Genomic DNA, 19,899 nt, shown 5'->3' with positions numbered 1-19,899 from the left:
ATGGAAGAAGAGGGATGGGCAAGTCGTGGAGCTGGAGATGCTGCTGCAGTTCGTGTTGGTGACATTGGCTGAGGAGCCGGGCTGGATCCAGAAAAGAAGGTGTGAAGGTGGTGGGAGCTGCGGGGTGCCCGGCCAGGCACAGCTGGGTGCAGGGGAATGAGGCACTTGTCCTCGAAGCCTCCTGTGCTCAGAGCAAAACCAAGCGAGTCCCTGCTCGGAGGCAAGATTGCGATGCCAGAGATGATGCTCATCCTCCGAGGGCGATCAGCTCAGGGCAGACGATGCTAAGAGACAGCTGGGAAAAAAAAACACCACCCCAAACAAACAGCCTGGAGAAAAAACGGCCGGGGACAGCGCAAGTTTCCGTTAGTGCTGCAGAACATCGGTCACTGGAAAATCTTAGTGGGGAGCAAGAGGGAAGGAACCAGCTTCTGCTTTCTGATAGCGGTTCCTGCCGCGGCCCTGGAGCAGAGGGTGTGTTGGGGAGCGAGTTAGTCATCGTGGGCAGATAGAGCTGCCTGTGCCACGGGCCGCTCCAGCCGCCGCGGAGCCCTTTCCTTTAAAGGCATTGCCTGAATTACGCTGCCGGAGAGGCTGCGCTTCGTCTGGCTCCGTCCAGCGCTGCGGTGCCGTTCGTCAGCTGATACTGAATGACAAAAACCATCTGATGTGTCCGAAAGATGGACACCAATCTCGTGGGCTGCTGGAGGGGGTCATCTCAGTTCTGCGGCTGCTTTGTTTCCTGTTGGTTGGCTCTAGGATTTGGGTTGAAAGCCACGTTCCCAATCCCCGCTCAGGTCAGCTGGAGGAGGAAGAGGCTGATTGCTGGGGCTGTGGGCAGGGATGGAAGCAGGAGGGCAGGACAAATGGGAGGAAGGGTGTTCGAGGGGGACAACAACAAAGGAAAAGTGATGGGGCTGTGAGCCTGGCAGGGCTGGAGGGCTTGAGTCTTCCAGGCCCCTCCTTGGTGGCACACAGGCATCTCCACCTCCTCTCCCTGCTGCAGGCATCTCCTTGCCTTGGTTCCTCCTGCTGCTGGGTTTGCATGGGCAGGGCTGAGCCCCCACCTGATGCCGTGGTGGATCCCGTGGACTGCGTCAGTCCTTTTCCTCCTCCCCATCTGCTCGTGGTGTTGCCCAGGGCTAACGACTGAAAGGAGAGCCTGTTCTTCAGACCCAACGCCTGGGTGATGATATCTGCAGCCAATTTCCAGCTCGCCAGAGCAGAACAATTTCTGTCGAGCTCAGTAAAGAGCGCAAAGGCTCCGCTCCCCAAAGGTTACGCTCCCGTGCAGACAATTGCAGGCGCTTGGCTCCCTCCTTCCTCTGCAAACCATGGGCTTAATGTATTTACAAATATGCGTACAAAGCTCCACGGCTGCCAGACCACGCAGCCCTGGCAACTGCTGCACCAGTCAGCCGAGCACACAAGCGTCCCGGCCATGGGCTGGCCTCCGTGCCTCCGAACGCCTCGCCCGGATCCATGCACCCTGACATAGAAACGCACAGCGTCGCAGCCCTGCGCAGAGGCGTGCGGGTTTGGGCGCAGCCGTGTGCTCGCTCTCGGGGAGGGATGCTCACCCACCCTCCTGCCTACACACCCTGTTGGCTTCCTTCTCCAAAGCAAATGCTGGTGGTTGGTTTTCTTTCGCTGGGACCTCTGCTCTGGACTCATACATTCACATTCCTTCATGCATGCGATGTGTCATGCATGACCCGGGTTCACCGTGAGCTGCCAGGGACACTGCTGGCTGGCGAGGCCAGCCCAGCCCTTGGCATCTGTTAGCTGTTTGCTCCTCCGGAGCCTGGGGTGTGCCAGCCTTTGGGCCTCCCAGCATCGCTCAGGGTGCTTTTTTGTCGCTTGTCGCGTCCCACATGGAGCAAACTGGGGCTGGCAGAGGGAAAAAAACAGGGAAGCAAGAGAACATATTGGTGCCACTGGAAATTAAGGGCAGGTTCACACGTCACAGCCGAGGAGCGGATCAGCCATCTCAGCAGTCAGCGGGGAAATAAGTTGCTGGCGTCACAGCTGATGTGCGACACATGCACGCCTTGCAGAAGCGGTACATCTGTGCCATATTTGCAGCACAAGTTATTCCAGCTCATGTGGTAGTACTGGGCCTTGCAGTGTTCGGTTTGTCAGCTTTTGGGATTCGGGGCAACTCTGCACCCCACCTTCTGCTGCGGGGCTGGCTGTGCCGTGGGGTCTCGCACTTAGAAAGCGTTGGTGACTGGGATGTTGGGTCTGGTTTGGGGGCAGCAGAGCCTCTGGCATCCTCCGGCTTTGGGTACCCTGGTGCTAAGGCTGGGGTGCCACCCCGACCCTGCTGCTCACTCACACGGGTGCCTGAGGACCGAGCTCAGCGTCAGGTGAGGATGGCTGGGTGAGATCCAGGCCAGGCATTTCGAGCCTGACCGTCACTGTGCCGTATGTCAGGGCAGTGCCTTACCCAGCAGGCGGGTGGGAGGCCCACGTCGCCTTTCCAACCAAGGCAGGGATCCAGCTTTCCAAGTCTGGTGTGCCTGGTCGCTGAGCTTGGTGTCTGCAGGGCTGTAGAGACAAGGTCTGCTCTCTGTTTGGTGGGGATGCACGAGACAGAGCTGGGGAAGGTGCCCTCACCTGTACAGTGGCTGTCACCCAAATTTCCAGCTCCCCCAGCACACCCCATCAGGTGCCCCGTGCCTTGGCTGCTTTCCGTTGAATCTCCACGCTTTTGCCTGGTGCATCAGCAACGGTCACGGCTCCAGCCAGCCCGGCCCTGCTGCTGGCTCTCCTTCCTTCCGTGATTTGCAGATGCCGTGAGCTTCATCTCTCCCTGTCATGACTCATTTCTTTCTCACTGAGGCTTTAATTTTTAAAGAGGCACTCTTAGGCGCAGAGGTTTTAATACCTGCAGAGGCTCCCAGCAGGTGCTACTGAGCTTTTTCCAGTCCATGTGGATGGGGATATGGGAGGGGAGGTGGCTGGGGCCAGTGGCACCCAGGACCAAGATGGGACAGATACCTGGCAGATGGAGACCAGGCTTGGAGCTGGCAACAGGGGTCCTACACTTTCTGCAGGATTGTCCCTCTGCTCAGCCCATGGAGGAAGGAGGCAGAGAGCTGGGGGATGTCCCTGCCACTGCAAGGTGCCTGGGATGGCTGAGCTGAGAGCTGTGAGGGAAAGAGCAAACATTTTGGCCTCAGGAGGATTCCCCCGGGCATTCCACAGGCTGCAGTTTCTGATAAGCCACAGCCTCCCACGCTGGCTTCGGTCGGCTCCAGGGACGGAGCAGGTCGGGGAGGGTGGCCTTGACCTCCCTCGGCGCCAGCTCTGCTGATGCTCTCCTGGGGAGGAGACGGAGCTGCCTCCGGGCAAGCATCTGCTCTCCGCGGAGGACAGAGCGGGTTGCTGCTCTGGTCTTAGCACAGGGGCCAAGGGTGATGTTGGCTGGAGGGCTGGTTCCTCACTCCCTTCCCACCGGGCTGAGGAGGGGCAGGAGGTGAGGGAGGGGGCGAGGTGCAGCCAGCCCAGCACCCGGGTCTGTTTGCCGCTCTGTGCGTAGTGGAGCCGGTGTTTGGATAGCGACAGGAGGGGTTGCCAGCTGGTGTTTGCTCTACGTGTTGGCTTTGTGAATGTCAGGGTGAGAGGTGAGGCGGTGTGATCGTGCTCCCTGGGCTGCAGCAGGAGCCATGCTGGGATCCTGCCCGCCAGCAGCTGGGATAAGCGTTTACAGGGTGCAGCGTGCTGGTCGGTGACTTGGCTGGCCGCAGGTCACCCCCCCTTTGCAGCCCTGGCGTGGAGGCGGGTTGTCCCCAAGCCCCCAGACCAGCACCTGCGGCAGAGAGCCCGAGCACGGGGCTGTTCACGCTGCCACGACCTGCACGACGCTCGGGCTGCAAAGCACGGCCCTGGCAAGGAGCTCCCAGCCGGGAGCACTTCCAGCCCCACCTGCGGGGTTCCTTGGGGTTTTCCCGGTAAATATTTGCACTCCGTGTTTCCAGAGGAATTGCCGGTGCCTGTCCCTGACCCAGCACTCTGCCCGCGGCACCCGGCAGAGGTAGGTCATCACCACCAAGTCATCCTTGCACCCTCCAAAGCAAATGGAAAACTGCCCGTCCCCAGCACCCAGGGACCGTCCCAAGCCCTTCCGGCTGTGGGTGCGAGCATGTGCTCCTCCAGAAAAGTTTCTCCTCTGTTTATGTGATTAATTCCTCCCTCCCACCACGGACGCCCGCAACCACATCTATATCCGTGGCTCCCCACTCCTCCTCAGCTGTAAAATATTTATACCCCCCTACATTAGGGCTCTTCTTTCTCCTCGCCTTTTTTCTTCTTTCATGCCTTCCACCCGGGCTCCCCAGCTCTGCTGAGCCATGCCGCACCAGGAACCGCTTCATTTTAATATAACTCAGGGAGCGGAGAAGCTGTGAGGAATAATTTAGATTTTGCTCAGGGAATGCAATGCTTTTTTTAATTGCACTCATCTGCAGGTTCTTAGCGATGTATTATTGACGGTTATTATTCAAATAAAATAGTCATTTCTTTTTGTTTTCATGTGGACCCAGTTGCCAGTGTTTATGGTTTTCTCTTCTGCATCTTCCTCCATTTTGGGAACAGGACACCTTCCCATCTTCTACTTTTTCAACCCACCTTTGTCACCTCTCTCCCCCTCACGGCGGGTGTTTGCAGGGGTTCAGCTCACGCTGGCTTTGCCCTGTGGCATCAGCACCAGCAAAATACAAGCGATGCCTCTTGATTGTATTCCCTGGGGACCTACAAGCAGCCTTAATGTAGGGTTAGGGGAGACATCGCCTTTTTGGCAATAGGACGCTGGTGCCTGACTTGGCGCAGCGAAGCAGGTGGGAGCGGAGGAGGTGGATGTCTGCAGGCTTGGAGTGGCTTTGCTGCGGTGATGCCAGCCCTGCCCGGGCTCCACGGTGGCACGGTGACCTGCGGCCGCTCTCCCTGTGTGCTCACTGATGCTTTGGGCTCCAAAAGCAGGTTTCTGGGAGCAGAAGTGTGAGCCGGGCTGAAGGGAGAAGCACCTTCCTCTTGGAGGGGTTATGGAGGGGCAGCGAGAGGGCACAAATACCCCCGAAAAGGGACAGGCTGGGGTTAACCCTGTCCTTGCAGCCATGTTCCTATCCCTGGCACCACGGCCTCACGTGGGCTCTGCAGCATCGCCATGCTGGGTACCACAGCACCGAGGCTGCCACCGACAGCATCTCCAGCCCCGGCGAAGAGCCCTCCGGCACCAGCCTGGCTTTTCCCCCACCTCATCTCTGGAAGGAAGGCACCAAAGTAGGACTCGGGAGCCCGGGTGCTCCTCCGCCTCCCCAGCTCCGGGACTGACAGCTTGCGAGCGATGGAGAGCGGCTCTCCCGCGCTGTCACTTCTCTCTCCTCTCTTTCAGCACTACCCACCGCGTTGTCACTCCCGGCAGCAGGGACTTTCCTCAGTCCCACTAAGGTCCCGGAGGTGTTACCGTGATGCAAACACCGAGTACAAGGTTCCTCCTTGATGTGAGGAATGAAACGAGGTCGGAATTGGAGGGGAAAAATGTTCATTTTGGGATGGAGCTGAGGATGTAGCTATTTCTCCCACCGGAGGAGACCGGGGGGGTCCCCCAGCTCTCAAGGTGGGGGGGAGCATCTGCATTGCCCTGTCCAGCGTTCCCTGGTGGGGTGCTCCATGGAGAAGGAGGGAGCTCCACCACACCAGGAGCCCCGGTGAGGCTTCATCGCCCCACTGCGACACAGCATCCCCCCTCACCACGGGTGCTTGGGAAGAAGCAGTTCAGAGGCTTTTCCTCAGCTATTGCAAATATTAGGGGTTTAATAACAGGCGCTAATAGATTTAGAGCCTGTCAGGGCTCCAGCTCCGAATGGGAACGTGTAGGGGTGGGGAAAGGAAAAGCGCCGTCAGTCACAGGGCTCCCGGGGAAAACACAGCGTGTCTGTCAGCTCACACGCAGCTGGGTGACGAATTCCTTAGGTGAGCGAGCAATTTTGCCTCCTAATTACATTCATAAAGCAAAACTGGGCCCAAATTCCTCCTCTTCTGTTTTGCTTTTTATTTGCAGCCCCTCTCCCTCAAAGAAGTAGCTGCTTAATTAGAAATTAACAGGGTTGTTAAAGTAATTGAGAGCAGCAACTGTCTAGGAGAGGTTTCTTAGCAATAGCATGGCAATGAGTTTATTGGCAATCCCATGGCTCTGGGATTTTTCTGTGGCTGCAAAGCTGTGGGGAGCTGCCCCAGAGCAAGGGGAAAGCCCAGAATCAAGTGAGGCAAAAGGCAAAGAGGGGAATTGGTGCGGCTGCGATGGGACCCTTCCCACCGGCAGCGCCCACGCTGCTCTCCTTGTTCTGGGCACGAGTCTGAGCCTTGCGAACCGGCATCTGCGGGTGCCGAAGCTCAGCAGCACTCGGGGAGGGGAAGAAGCGACAGAAATAAACCCCCAAACTCCTTTTGCACCAGCCCCACGCAGCCGCCGGCATCGCCTGGGAGCATCTCCGGCAGCCCTGCCTCCCCGCTGGGACCCCGCGAGACCCCTGCCCTGCCCCGCAGGAGGGGTCCTCGGAGCAGCGGGACTCCCCAGCAGCCCCTGGCATTTCCAACAAAGCCTCTCCCGCAGCAGCGATCGGGGGTTTATTTATCCCCAAGCGCTGAAAGTCGAATCGCTGGTGCTCGCTCTCCCTATATTTAGCCCTTGAATGGAGAGAGATTTCACAGACGCCCGGCGCTGCCTTGTGCTTAAGAGTCAGTGTTTCCATTAGAAACCCTGGGGGTCCAATCCTGCGCTCTGCTACCCGGCACCGTGACAAAAATCTTCCCCGTCGATTCCAGCGGAGCGACGCTGCATTTGTACCCGCGGGGATGAGATCAGGATCTGGCCTCGGGTTTTGATGGGTTTGTAACGTGGCTGATACAACTTGGCTGATTCAATTCATTTTGGGCTAAAACTCCACCTACAAGTTCCCAGCCTGGGAGACATTAAAGGCAAATTATTACAAAGTTTCACACTGGTTTTAAAGGGAAATCATCGGTTAAGACTGATTTTTACAGAAGAACCTGGTGGACTGATCTTTTCTATTTTGGGGTTATTTATTTTATGTCGCCGCTGGTCTCTTTTAGGCCAGACACTGCTCAGGCCAGGGACTGCTGTCTGCTGCGCTCACAGAGCACCCAGCAGAAAACCTGGAGAAGAAAAGAGGTACCAAAATACGGATAACAGCTGAGGTTCCCATCGCAGCAGGGCTCCCTGCAGGGCTTCGGTCCCTGATGGTGGGCTCCGACGCTGCTGGTCACTGTGGGAGCCTTTGCTCCTTTTCTGAAGCAGCAGAAATCACCTGCAGAGAGGTGTGGGAGGAAGATGCCTCCCGGGACGGGATGGGGCTCCGGCCCCTCTCCTGCCACGACCCTGCCTGCTTGCAACAGGCGTCAAGTGCAAAGTGATGGCAAAGAAGGGACAGCGGCAGGGAGCACCGCTCCCTGCATCCCTCCCTTGTCCGGAGCCTCTCGTGGCTGCATCCCAGTGTGAAAGCTGATGTGCTCCCCACAGCCGCGTGCCCGGCACGGAGCTGGACCCGCACGTGTGGCCGGAGCTGGTCCTGGGCGAACGTCAAGGGACAAATGAATATCCTGCCATCGTCCGAGGTGAGCGGGGAGGCCGAAGGCACAAGCACAAAGCAGCGGAGCAGCCCTGCAGAGGCCTGAGATCCAGCGTCTCACTCGGAGCTCGCCCGTGGGTGCTTGCCAAGAGCCAGAGGAGAAGCAGCCTGACCCTGCTGCCACCCCCGTGGCTGCGGACACTCCCGGGAGGTCCCTTCCCGCAGCTCGGGAGTCCCTCGCAGGGAGCTTTGCTGGCTCAAGGCTTGCTGCCTGCTGCCTCCTCTTCTGGCTGCAGAAGGGCAGAGCATCATCTGTACGTACACGAGTACGGGGACAGCCCCGTCACCCCTCCAGCGACGGCAAAGCCTCGCATCTCCCAGCAGCAGGACGGTGAGAGCAGATGGCCCCACGATGATGGGATGGAGCAGGACGGGTGGCACCAGCAAGCAGAGCAGAGGCACGATCCTAATTTAGATGGGCAGCAGCCACGGGCCCAGATGACCCCAAAATACTCCACGGAGGAGCTTTCCGCTTGCTCTGCCTCACTCCGCTGTGGCGTGTGGGGATGCGTCGGTGCAAGCAGGGTCCGACTGCTCGTTCAGGAACGATGGTCCTGCTCCCGCTCCAGCCAGGTTTTTGACTTTTCCTCCATGTGCTTTTCCTTAAATGTAAAATGGAAGGGGCTTTCAGCCTCAGTGTTTATGGTTGCTCTCCCCGTAATGGAAACACACCAGGCGGGAGCTGCTAAGCACCAGCTCTGTAATTGCAGGCTGCCACTGGATGGGAAGCACATTTTTCAAATGCATTTTGGCTAGTTCCTTCAGCGGCGAGTGCCCGGGCTGTAAAATCTGCCTTTCCCCCTTCCAGCCCAAGCCCAAGGAGGCTGCGAATTCTCAGCATTTCTGAGAGCGCGAACTGCCCTGTTAACAACAGGTTCCCCCAGGCAGGAAGGCTGATTTCCTTTCAGGAGTCCAAATCCAGATGGTCAGAGATTCCTTCCAAGCTCAAAAAACCTGTTTTAAGAGGCTATTATGTCTCAATAGCAGTTTTGCGTCCCGGCCCACTGGAAGCACTGTCTGCACCGCCATCTATTTTCAAGCTGTTCGGCAGTCACCGAGACCCGCCGTGGTCAGCGCCGTCTGCTTTTTATTTCGCTGGAGGGGAGCTGGGCACCAGCTAAAAGCTGTGTGTTTATTCCCACTTTCTGTAGCGGACCCAAGCCGTGGAGCCAAGAAACGGAAGATGCCCGAGCTTGCTTCGAGATAACGAGGTTTGCTCCGGTCATGAGAGTCTCCAGCCCTGGAGTTTTTTATGTGAAGACGGCACAATGCCAACTGACTCCCCAGGAAAATGCCAGAGGACCCCACACCTGGAGATGAGCAAGGAGCTACCAGCCCAGGCCCCTTTCCTCCCCTCCGCGGCAAAGCACAGGAGCAGGTTGATGCCTTCTGTGCTACAAACTACTGAAAGACCTGGACGGGCTGGAGAGTTGGGCAGAGGAACCTGATGAAATTCAACAAGGGCAAGTGCAGGGTCCTGCACCTGGGGAGGAGCAACCCCATGTACCAGTACAGGCTGGGGCGGACCTGCTGGAGAGCAGCTCTGTGCAGAGGGACCTGGATGTGCTGGGGGATGACAACTTGACAATGAGCCAGCAGTGTGCCCTGGTTGCCAAGAAAGCTAATAGGATCCTGGGGTTCCTCAAGAGGAGTGTGGCCAGCAGGTCGAGGGAGGTTCTCCTTCCCATCTACACTGCCCTAGTGAGGCCCCATCTGCAGTGCTGTGTCCAGTTCTGGGCTCCCCAGTTCAAGAAAGATGAAGAGCTACTGGAGAGAGTCCAGCGGAGGGCTACGAGGATGATGAGGGGACTGGAGCATCTCTCCTACGAGGAGAGGCTGAGGGAGCTGGGCTTGTTCAGCTTGGAGAAGAGAAGGCTGAGAGGGGACCTTAGAAATGCCCATAAATATCTGCAGAGTGGGGGTCAGGAGGACGGGGCCAGACTCTTTCCAGTGTTGCCCAGCGACAGGACAAGGGGCAACGGGCACAAACTGAAGCAGAGGAAGCTCCAGCTGAAGATGAGGAAGAACTTCTTCCCTCTGAGGGTGACGGAGCCCTGGCCCAGGCTGCCCAGGGAGGCTGTGGAGTCTCCTTCTCTGGAGATATTCCAGCCCCGCCTGGACGCGGTGCTGTGCAGCCTGCTCTGGGTGACCCTGCTTGGGCAGGGGGTTGGGCTGGGTGACCCACAGAGGTCCCTGCCAACCCCGACCATTCTGTGATTCTGTGAAAGGAGCCAGAGGCTTTATCACGTCCAACACTGGCAGCTCTGAAGTCATTCAGTTGTCTCCAAACAACTGCCCCTGCACCAAAGCTGCCTGCGCACCAAAACCGTGCGACACCCAGCCCACCCGAGCGGCCAGGCCCGCTCCCCGGGAGCCGAAGGGAAGCGACCTCACCCGCACGCGTTTTACCTCTGCCCCGGGACCGCTCAGGAATGTAAAATTATGGAGGTGCAGGCCCTCAAGGCGGGGAAAAAAAAAATACGTTAGGAGGATTAATTAGGGCTTGTGCGCACACAGGTGTCCCACTGGTTTGACTTGAACCGGGTGGCGTGCCCGAACGTGGGGGTGCAGACGGGATCACCGCCGGGTTCAGGCTGCCCACGCCCAGCGCCGATGCCACGCTGCGCGTTCCGTGCAGCCGCGGCGTTTCGCACGCTTCGGGCGCGTTTCCGTGCAGATTTTATTCCCTTGATTGTCTGTGAAATAAAAGGGGGAGGGCCGGGTGAAGGGGTAGGTATTTCTGCCCAGCCCTCGGCAGCTCACGGGGCGCCTGCACCCCTCCCAAGCGACGCGGTCACCCTAGGGGACAGTGGCTCTCGGGGGGTGTCAGGATGGTGTCCCACGGTTGGCAGGGCTGGGCGCACCCCCCTGGGCACAGACCTGCCCCGGGGGATCCGCCACAGCGCCCATGAGGAACCCCAAAACCGCAGCGCCCACGGGGGACCCCAATTTTGCCACCATTCATGGGTGCTCTACCTTTCCCAAGCCTGGAGGGCACGGGCTTTGGGCATGAGGAGACCCCTATTTCTTGGGGTACCTGGGGGGGTCCCCGCTGCTGGGGGATGCATGCACCTCACTGCTGTGGGGAGGTACCCACGCTTCCCAGGGGGGCACGCACTGCAGGGCCATGGGGAGGGTCCCATGCTGCGCTGGGGGGTACACAGTGGAGTGGCGTGGGGAGGGTCCCACGCTGCCTGGGGGTGCACACACAGTGCTGCTGGGGGGGTCTCCACACTGCCTGGGCGTGCACGCACGACACTGCCCGGGGGTCCCCACATTGCCCGGGGGTGCACACACCACCCTGCTCCTGGGGACCCCACACTGCCCGGGTGGTCCCCACGCTGTCTGGGGGTGCACGCACCACCCTGCTCGTGGGGACCTCAGACTGTCCAGGGGTGCACGCGTGGTGCTGCTGGGGGGGGGTCCTGACACTGCCTGGGGGTCCCCACGCTGCCTTGGGGGTGCCCACATTTCCCGGGGGTGCTGCACGATGCTGCCCTGGGGGTCCCCACACTGTCTGGGGTGCAAGCACGGTGCTGCTGGGGGGGTCCCCACACTTCTCGTGAGTACATGCACTGCGCTGCCTGGAGGGTCCCCACACTGCCCGGGGGTCCCCACATTACCCGGGTGTGCATGCATGACGCTGCCTGGGGGTCCCCACACTGTCTGGGGGTGCAAGAAGGGTGCTGCTGGGGGGGTCCCCACAATTCTCGTGAGTGCATGCACCACGCTGCCCAGGGGTCCCCACACTGTCTGGGGGTGCAAGCACGGTGCTTCTGGGGGGGTCCCCACACTTCCCAGGGGTGCATGCACCACCCTGCTCTTGGGGACCCCACGCTGTCTGGGGGTGCAAGCACGACGCTGCCCTGGGGTCCCCACACTGTCTGGGGGTGCAAGAAGGGTGCTGCTGGGGGAGTCCCCACAGTTCTCGTGAGGGCATGCACCGCGCTGCCCGGGGGGTCCCCACACTGCCCGGGGGTCCCCACACTTCCCAGGTGTGCAAGCACGGTGCTGCCCGGGGGTCCCCACACTGTCTGGGGGTGCAAGCACAGTGCTTCTGGGGGGGTCCCCACACTTCCCGGGGGTGTATGCACCACCCTGCTCTTGGGGACCCCACACTGTCTGGGGGTGCACACACGGTGCTGCCCAGCGGGTCCCCACAATTCCCGGGGGTGCATGCACGGTGCTGCCCAGGGGATCCCCACATTTCCCGGGGGTGCCGACCCCACCCTGCTCTTGGGGACCCCCCACGCTGCCTGGAGGTGCGCACACGCTGCTGCCCGGGGGGTGGGGGCAGGGACCCCGCCCGCTCCCTCCCGTCCCCCTTAAGCAACCGACGGGGCGGGCCGCCCCCTTAAGAGAGCCCCTCCCCCGGCGGGCTGGGGCGAGTCCTGGGCGGCTCGGCTCGGCTCGGCTCGGCACGGGTTGCCATGACAAGCATTTTCTCCCGCTAGCTCCGGGACCGTTCCTCCGCAGCCCCCCCCCCCAGTCCTCAAGCCTTCCCCCCCCCATCCCATGGCCAGTCGCGGGGGGTCCGCAGCCAGCCGGGCGCCGAGCCGGTGAGTGCGTGGGGAGGAGGGGGGGGACACATGGGAGTGGGGTGGGGGGGTCCCATGGGTGCTTCTCGGTGCTTGTTTTTCGGTGTTTAGGAGCTGGGGTGGGCGACAGCACCGCGCCCACAGTCTCACCCGTCCGGGTGGGAGGGTGGGCGCGGTGCTGTCGCCCACCCCAGTCCCTCCCAGTATGCAGCGCTGCTCGCACTGGGGTGGCTGCACCTAGGTGTAGCGGGGGGGGGGTCGTCTCCTACAACTTGTTGCCTGCCCTTAGCGGGGGGGGACGTGGGGCGTCCCGCGTGTTATCAGAGGGCAGCGCGTTGTGGCACTGCGGGGGGGGGGGGCGGGGGAGGGGGGGGCACAGCCTGGCCGATGCCTCCATCCATCCCAGTCCACGCTGCAGCTTGGCACTGGGGCCGGAGGGAAGGGCAGAGGCAGCGCAGGCGGGTGGGGAGGGGAAAGGGGGGGGGGGGAGCGTCTTGCGGCAGCCCCAAGGACAGAGCGGGGAAGGTGCTGCGGGGGTGGCTCTCCCCCTCCCACCCACTCCGTGGGGCAGGAGTGGGGCAAACGGGGCAGGGTGTGTGTGGGGGGCATGGGATGACGGAGTGCTGGTGGGGAGGGGAAGGCTGCCTGGTGCTTGCCCACGCCACGGCCAGGCACGTCCCCGTCCACCCCCCCCCCCCCCGCCTGCAGCAACCACAGCAGAAAACAGGAGTGGGGAGAGGGGTAAAAAAAAAAGGAAACAAACATAAAAAATATAAAATAAGAAAACCAGGCAGGCTGCGGCCCACATGGCCAGAGCATCTTCCGCCTCCAGCCCTGCCTGCATCCCAGCCCTGCCTGCATCCCAGCCCTGCCTGCGCCAGGCTCCGGAGCATCCCAGCATCCGCTCCACTGCCCGGCCTGGCTGGGTGGGCGAGGGTCTGCGGTCGTGGTCTTGTGACACTCGTGGGGTCCAGGCGGGGTGCGGGGCTGGGTGGTCCCTCCCTGCTTGGCCAAGCGGAGACCTTGCGAGGGGAGGGAGCGGGGAGGAGGGACAATAGGTTATTGTGCTCTTATCTCTGGAGACCTGAGGTTGGGTGGGGGTTTGGATTGCAACTCCCAAACCAGTGCAGCCAGTTTCTGCCCGTGGAGTGGACTGGCAGCCCGGCTGGGACCCAGGGCCAGCGAGCTGGGGTGGAGGTGAGTGCTGGGAGCTGCCCGCGGGCTGTCCTGGGGCTGGGGGGCCCCGCTCTGTGCCCCCCACCCCAAACGAGCACCGTGCTCGGGCGGGCAAGGTTTGTGCTCTGCCTGGCTCCAGACAGTGCCCTCAATCTTTCGCTTCCTTGAGCGCCGAAACGCACCTAAATTATTTAATCATGAGCAAGAGGAGCTGACGCCCCCGCGCTCTCTGCCAGCCCCACCCCGCAGCGGCGAGGGGTTCCCTGCCCGGCTCCGCGTCCTGCGGGCTGTCACCCCCCGGCCGACCTCCCCGCGAAATCCCACCCGTCCCCTTGGCGTGGCGGGGTCAGGGGTGGCTGTGGGTGCTCCCCGGCCCTGGGTAGCAGAAGGGTCTCCTGGGCTGAGTGGAGGGAGCTGGGTGGTCTTGGAGGCTTCCCAACACCTCCAAGCCCTTGGAGCCCCCCAAGCCTGTTCGGAGCGGTTGACTGGGATGGAGGGGTTGCTGGGTCGGCGCTGCGGTGCGAGCGGAGCCGGGAAGCACCCGCAGCAGCGAGGCAGAGCTTCCCCGTACCCCCCGCTCCCCCCCGGGATGCAGGCTCCATCCCACCCTCACCGGCGGTGGGTGCTGCCCTGGGAGCAAGGGGACCCGCGGGGACCTCTGCGAAGCCTTGGCCCGTTCCCTGCCGGAGAGGAGCTGGCTGGCGCTGGGGAGGTGGTGCAAGCGCTGCAGGTAGAGGCTTGAGAGGGCGAAGGGTGTTGGGTGGCGTGCGGTTGGGGTTTTTTTTTTTTATGTTGTTGTTTTTCGGTCGAGCTGGTGACGGAGGGAATTCCCTGCGCCGCGCCGGCTCCCCGCTCGCGTGTGCCGTGGGGCTGGCTCTTGCTCTGCGTGCGGAGCATCTCTTGCCGTTAGCGTGTGCCGGCTGCAGCATCACCGAGCCGTGAACCCCAGGAGCCAGGACCCCCGGGCTGGAGCCCCCCGGGGCAGCCCCACGCAGAAGGACGGGCAGGGTGAGCCGAAGGGTGGCACAGCTCCTGGGGTGAGGATGAGTAAGAGCAGGGAGGGAACTGCTGCTCCTCTCCGCTATTGTTTCGCAGTAGAAAGCGCCGGGGTGGAGCTGTGCGTGGAGTTCCCTCTTCCCCAAGGCCTTCCCCGGCTGCCTGCGCTGGGAGATCAGCCTGCTGCTTCCCTGCACGCTCCCTGCTCCTCTCTTGGGATTGTTTTTGGTGGTTTTTCCTTTTTTTTTTTCTTTCCCCGCTCCTTCCCTGCTAGGCCAGGAGCGGAGTTTCCCGCAGTGGTTGCCCACGGCTGTGGCCGCCGCGCTGGAAGGAGCCCACGGGATTTGGGGGTCGCGAGGAGCCTGGCGCTGAGCAGCAGCAGGGACCCGCTGCTGGTGCCCGTCTGCTGCTTCTCCCGGTGCCCGCTGCTCCCCGCGGCAAGGCCCGGGGAAGGGCTGCCTGCTGCTCCGGCTTTCTCCTCGCCCAGGGCCCCTCCCCGCTCGGGAAGGCTTCGACACGCTTGGCAAATCACTGCTGCTCTCTGGGAGCCGGAGGAAAACCCGGGTTAAAGCCCCTGACGAGCAGTGGGATGGGGACCCCGCTCTGCTCCGGGTGCCGCTGCGGCAGGGACCAGGCTGGGGGAGCGGGAGCCAGGGGAGGGATGCAGCGATGCTCGGTGTGACCGTGGCAATGGGATGCAGGTCCGGGGGGGGGGGGGGGGGGGATGGCCGCTGCAGCGCAAAGAAGTGCCACCTCCTTGGTGCTCCCCAACTCCTCTGTCTCGCTGGGGACTCCTGGGGGAGATCCAGGCAGGGTGAGGGATGCTGGCCATCGCCTGTCGGCTGCCAGGAGCCCTCCTGGTCGGGATGGATGGAGGCAGCGACGTCGTTTCTGTCGTACAGGTGGAGATCTGGTGGATATAAATCGGTCTGGGCGGGCTGGGAATTTGAACCCATCCCTCTCACCCTCGTGCGGTGCCTGGGAGGGAATAAGGACCCGTCCCGTGGTGCTGGCGATGGAGACGCTCCTGGGGGAAGCAGCTTTGATGGGGAAGGGTGCACCTCCTGCCATGAGCAGGGAGCGGCTGGAGGAGAGGGACGGGCGCGTGGCAGCACCCTGCCCCTCTGCCCAGCGCTGGCCAGCCCGCAGCTCCCCGCTGGGTTTCACAGTGACACGGGAATGGGGACCGTGTTTTGGGGTGCGGGTCCAGCACTGTGGTTCCTCGGTGCAGCCGGCCATGGGAGCCACATTCCCTGCCAGCGCTTTCTGAGGCCAAACTAATGAAACATCTGACTTTGATGTTTTAATTAGTTGCTTTCGGCTTTAATGCGGAGGGATAATAGAGTTTCCACGGAGTTATAAAACCTGCCCCTCTATTTGTTCATTAGAAAAAGGAAAGGGAAGAAAAAAAAAAAAAAGGCAAGCTAACCCTGGGCAGAGAAAGGAAGAAAGCAAATGCTGGAGACTCATGGAGCACATGACAACCCACTGGTGTGTCACCCACCTGGATGGTGACTCTTTTAAAGCACTAATTAAGCAACTTAGATCCTGGGAGAGCTCCCTGTGAGTAACAGCTGAGTTCGGTGTCCTCTTGCATTTGTGAGCTTCTGGGAGGGGTCTCGGATTTACCCTTGGGAATCTGATGCGCAGTGCTGTGCCCTTGGGGATCGGGGCCGTGGGGTCCTGGCCAGGAGCACCCCTCTGCCCGTGCCACCTCGGCGGCAAAGCAAGGGGCTGGCCCCGCTCTCGCACGCGTGGACAGGCCACCGCTGCCCTGGCAGATGGAGAGGGACGTGGGGACCCCGGCGCGGGCGTGAGGTGGGATGCTGAGGGCTCCTGGGCTGGCTCCCTGGGACATGTCCTTCTGCATTGGGGTGTCCAGGTGTGGTGGTGATGGGTTGATGGTTGGACTTGATGATCTTGGAGGTCTTTTCCAACCATAATGATTCTATGATTGTAAATGCCATGTGGACCGGGAGGGCCCAGGCTGGGGAGGGGACACTGTGCAGCTGTGACACCGGCCCTGTGTGTGGTCCTCTGCCAAAATCCTTGCTCTGGAGCAAGGGAAGGGGCATGGGAAGGATCATCCCGTCGGGCAGTGCCGAGGGCTGGCTCGGGAGAGCTCCTCATGTCAGCAAGCCCTTCCCTCCCCACAGCACGGGGGTCCGTGGCGAGCCCGCGGGGACACACCAGCCCCCTGCACCCCCTCCTCGCCATGGGCACCCGAGGTGGGACGCGGCGGGTCCCCGATGTGGGGACTCCTCGCCAGGGCGGCGGAAGCCAAGTCGAAGGTTTGGCCAGCTGTCCGTGTTTTATGCTGACGGGGGAAACTTTTGCTTCTACGCTTCCATGGCAGGGATGAGTCGGCAGCCGAGGCCGACAGCCAAAGGAGCCGAGCGCTGCTGCGGCCGCCGAGGTGCCGGGGGCAAGTCTCCATCCCCCCTGGTTTATTTTAGGCAGTCTCCGTGTATTTCCCCCCGGCTAAAGCAGCCGGGGTCTGCGGGGAGCAGCGAGCTGCCGGTGTGCCCGGGCAGAGCGCAGCGCGTAGGAGTCCCTACCCGGAAGAGTTTATCCGGCCGGGACGGGGAGGGAGGAATCCGATCCCTCCTTTTCCCAGGCTGGGATCCCAGCTCGCTCCGCTTCCCGTTGCCCCAGCCCGCTCCCGAGCCCCCAGCGTGGCTTTGGCCTCCTGCTCCGTCCCGGCTGGCAGGGCAGGGCTCCGCACCACCGATTCTGCGACTCCTCCACCGCCGCGGCTGCCGACATCTCCTCCGTCTCCGGCGTGGAAAGGTCAGCCCTGCCGAACTCGCCGCGGTCCGCTAAGGAGCTGTAAATAAGCCGGATCCTTCTGCTGCGGCAGCCGCTGGCTGCTGGGCTGGTCCCAGCATCCTCCTCCTCCTCCCCGAGCAGAGGAAGGATTCATGCCAGGGGAGGGATGGGGCTGGTCGGGGATGCTGGTCAGGGGCCGAATCCGGTGCCGCAGAGCTGGGGGGGCGGCGGGGCAGGCTGAGGCCGGAGGCACTCACTGCAGCAGTGAAAGCAGCGTGCACTGTGCCAAGGGCGAGAGCCGGGAAGGCTGCTCGCGGGCTCCTGCCTTCCCCAGGCTAAAAATAAGCCCCTGGCCCTCACAGCCCTGCCTCTGCTCCCGCCGGGGGGGCCGGGGTGGGCAGGGGACCACGGGGCAGCTCAGCCCTGCGCCGCGGTTGCAGGACCCGCCGGGGACTTGGCGTGACCTTTGCTCTTTGAGCATCGGATCCAGTGATCGGATTTTCAGGTCCGGGCTCAGATTTCGGACAGAAGGTGTCTGGTTTTCAGCGCGGTTTCCCAAGATGCTAATTAAGGACCCCGCCGCGACGGCTAGAGCTTTACCGTCCCTTCTCCAGCCCTGGCTTGCCCGGGAGGTGCCGATCGGCCCGGCCAGCCCCGTGGTGTGCCCTCAGCCCCGTGGCATGCCCTCCGCTTTGCTCTTCTCGCCCTGTGCTCCTGCTCAAACGCTGATGCTCCGTCTCTCCCTGCTCCAGCCCTCCCGGAGGCTTTGTGGCACGGCGTCGCGGCGCTCTGGCTCTTCAACCCTCTCTAACCAGCTTCTCACCGGCTGCTTAAGAGTAACCCCGGGTTGCTGGAGCGCGTGGCTGCTGCGGGCAGAGCTCGGGCTGCGCGGATGCTTTTTGAGCTGGAGATGGGAAAGCTGCTTTCTTGCTTGTGCCATCTCACAGGCTGTCGCTGCTGCAGGCGGCGAAGGGACATGGGGACGAGCGAGAAGATGGCTCGGTACTCGAGTACCTTCCCGTTTCATCTCGTTTCTGCAGGGGCTGAAGCCCCCACCTTATCCTTGGCTCGGCAGGCTGAGCTGGGCCGTACCCCGGGAAGGAGGACGGCTCTGGGCGTGAGCTGCTGGCCGTGAAATTCAGGGCAGGGTGCCTCGCTTGCTGCGTGAGGCTCCCCGATCCGCATCCCGGCGTTCCCCGCTCCAGAGGGGCTTTGTGCCGGCGCTGGGCTCTGCCGTCGGCACGTGGCTGTGCCGGGAGCGTGGATCCAGCATGGATTCTGCAATGGGGACAGCCCAGGGGTGACCTAGGCTGGGAGGGAGCTCGTGCTCCAGCGTGAACCCGAGTTAAACGTTATTCCTGCCTCTGGAGCGGGGAGAGGTTGGTCCAAGGAGGGGGACTGCAGCGTAACGAGGGCAGGCTGGCTCCGTGGCTGTGCCGGAGGCTGTGTGGCGATGCCAGTAATGCCAGGCTGGCGGCAGAGGAGCCCCAGCAAGGCTTGAATTGAGCCTCGCGAGGGTCGCATTGCGTGTGACAGCCCTGCTGGTAGAGAGCAGGAGGAAAGCTGTAAGAACAACCCGCCTCTACGCATTACTCAGCGCAGGGGATTTATCCCGTGTGCGGGCAGAGCTGGCAGGGAGGCCTGGCTGCCTTTGCCGGGGGACGCTGGGGGAAGCGGGGCTGAATCAGCCGCGGGGAGCCGGGACCAGAAACTTGGCTGCGGAAAAGCTGGAAGCGCAGCTGAGCTTTCCTGGGTGTCCCGGTGCAGACGTGGCTGTGAGTCACCGCGTCCCGCTCGGGACAGCGCGGGGACCCAAAGCTTTCATCGGGGCAGGGCGCTGGTGACCCCAGGGGTGGGTCCCCAGTGGGTCCTGCCGTGCCCACCCCGTTCCCCCGTGGCAGCAGGGCTGTGACTGTGGAGCCGGGCGGGGGGGACCCTTCCCGTAGCCAGAAACCCCCGTGTCCCGGCTCGAGCTGTGGAAGCGTGAAGCTCCTCAGCCTGCATTTTCCAGTGTGACTAGTGCCGGCTATTTTTAGTTGTCCAAATTAAGCTCGCCTAAATGATGTCTTTTGAGGTTTATTTGAGGGAGGAGGCCTGAAGTGGTGTTACTTCCCAAGTGACGAATTGCTCTTAAATCTGACCTCGCACGGACTGTCCAAAAACAAGGGGAAGGACCAGACCAGCTGACTCTGGGCAAGCGGTTCCTCCCTGGAGAGCTGCAGGGCACCCAGGGGTGTTTCCCCAGCGAGCAGGAGATCTCCTGGGGGAAGGAGAAACCCAGCAGCCAAGACCCGCTCACCTCCCCGTGGGGGAAAATCCAGCTGCATAACCTCATCCCGCTACCTGCTTCGGCATCCCCGGGGGATACGCTGCACCCCCGGGAACCGGTCTCGCGAGCACCCGTCTGCTCTGCCGAGTATTAAATCTGCGGGCTGCTCTTCCCAGGGGCAGCTTGAATTACTCGGGGTGTGCTGGGTGCCAGATGCAGCCGATCGCAGCTCCCGGAGGAGACGGCTGCTTTGCCTGCTGGGGAAGGAGGCTGGAGCCGTGGGTCGGGGTGCTGAGATGTTGCTCTGTAGGTGTCTGTTTTGGGGGAGGCTCGTCCGGGGGCGATGGAGAGGTGGCTGCCCTGGCACCCAGGACATGCTCAAGGGCTGGGTGCAGCTGGTCCCCTGGGTTCAGCCATGGGCCAGGCTCCGCTGAGCCAAAATCCTTCCGCAACGTGCTCCAGCTCCATGTCCACTGCTAAATTCTGTTGTGCTGACTCC

General features: G+C 61.9%; 1 protein-coding gene across 6 annotated transcripts in view; it reads left to right on the top strand.

Annotated features, from left to right (window-relative positions):
* Positions 1-12,010: 12,010 nt before the first annotated feature.
* ATP2B4 (ATPase plasma membrane Ca2+ transporting 4) overlaps positions 12,011-19,899 on the top strand; it is a 51,596-nt gene continuing 43,707 nt past the window's right edge. For 5 of the 6 annotated variants that reach the window (XM_075443291.1, XM_075443288.1, XM_075443294.1 and 2 more), the window contains exon 1: positions 12,011-12,211. The gene's annotated coding sequence lies outside the window, so the exon portion shown is untranslated. Of the gene's footprint in view, positions 12,212-17,011; positions 17,153-19,899 lie in introns of those variants that run through there. The other variant, XM_075443289.1, reaches the window with a different exon arrangement.

The sequence above is a fragment of the Opisthocomus hoazin genome, chromosome 25 (genome assembly GCF_030867145.1).
Source record: "Opisthocomus hoazin isolate bOpiHoa1 chromosome 25, bOpiHoa1.hap1, whole genome shotgun sequence".
Lineage (NCBI taxonomy): Eukaryota > Metazoa > Chordata > Aves > Opisthocomiformes > Opisthocomidae > Opisthocomus > Opisthocomus hoazin.
This window is presented reverse-complemented; position numbering and strand designations above follow the sequence as displayed.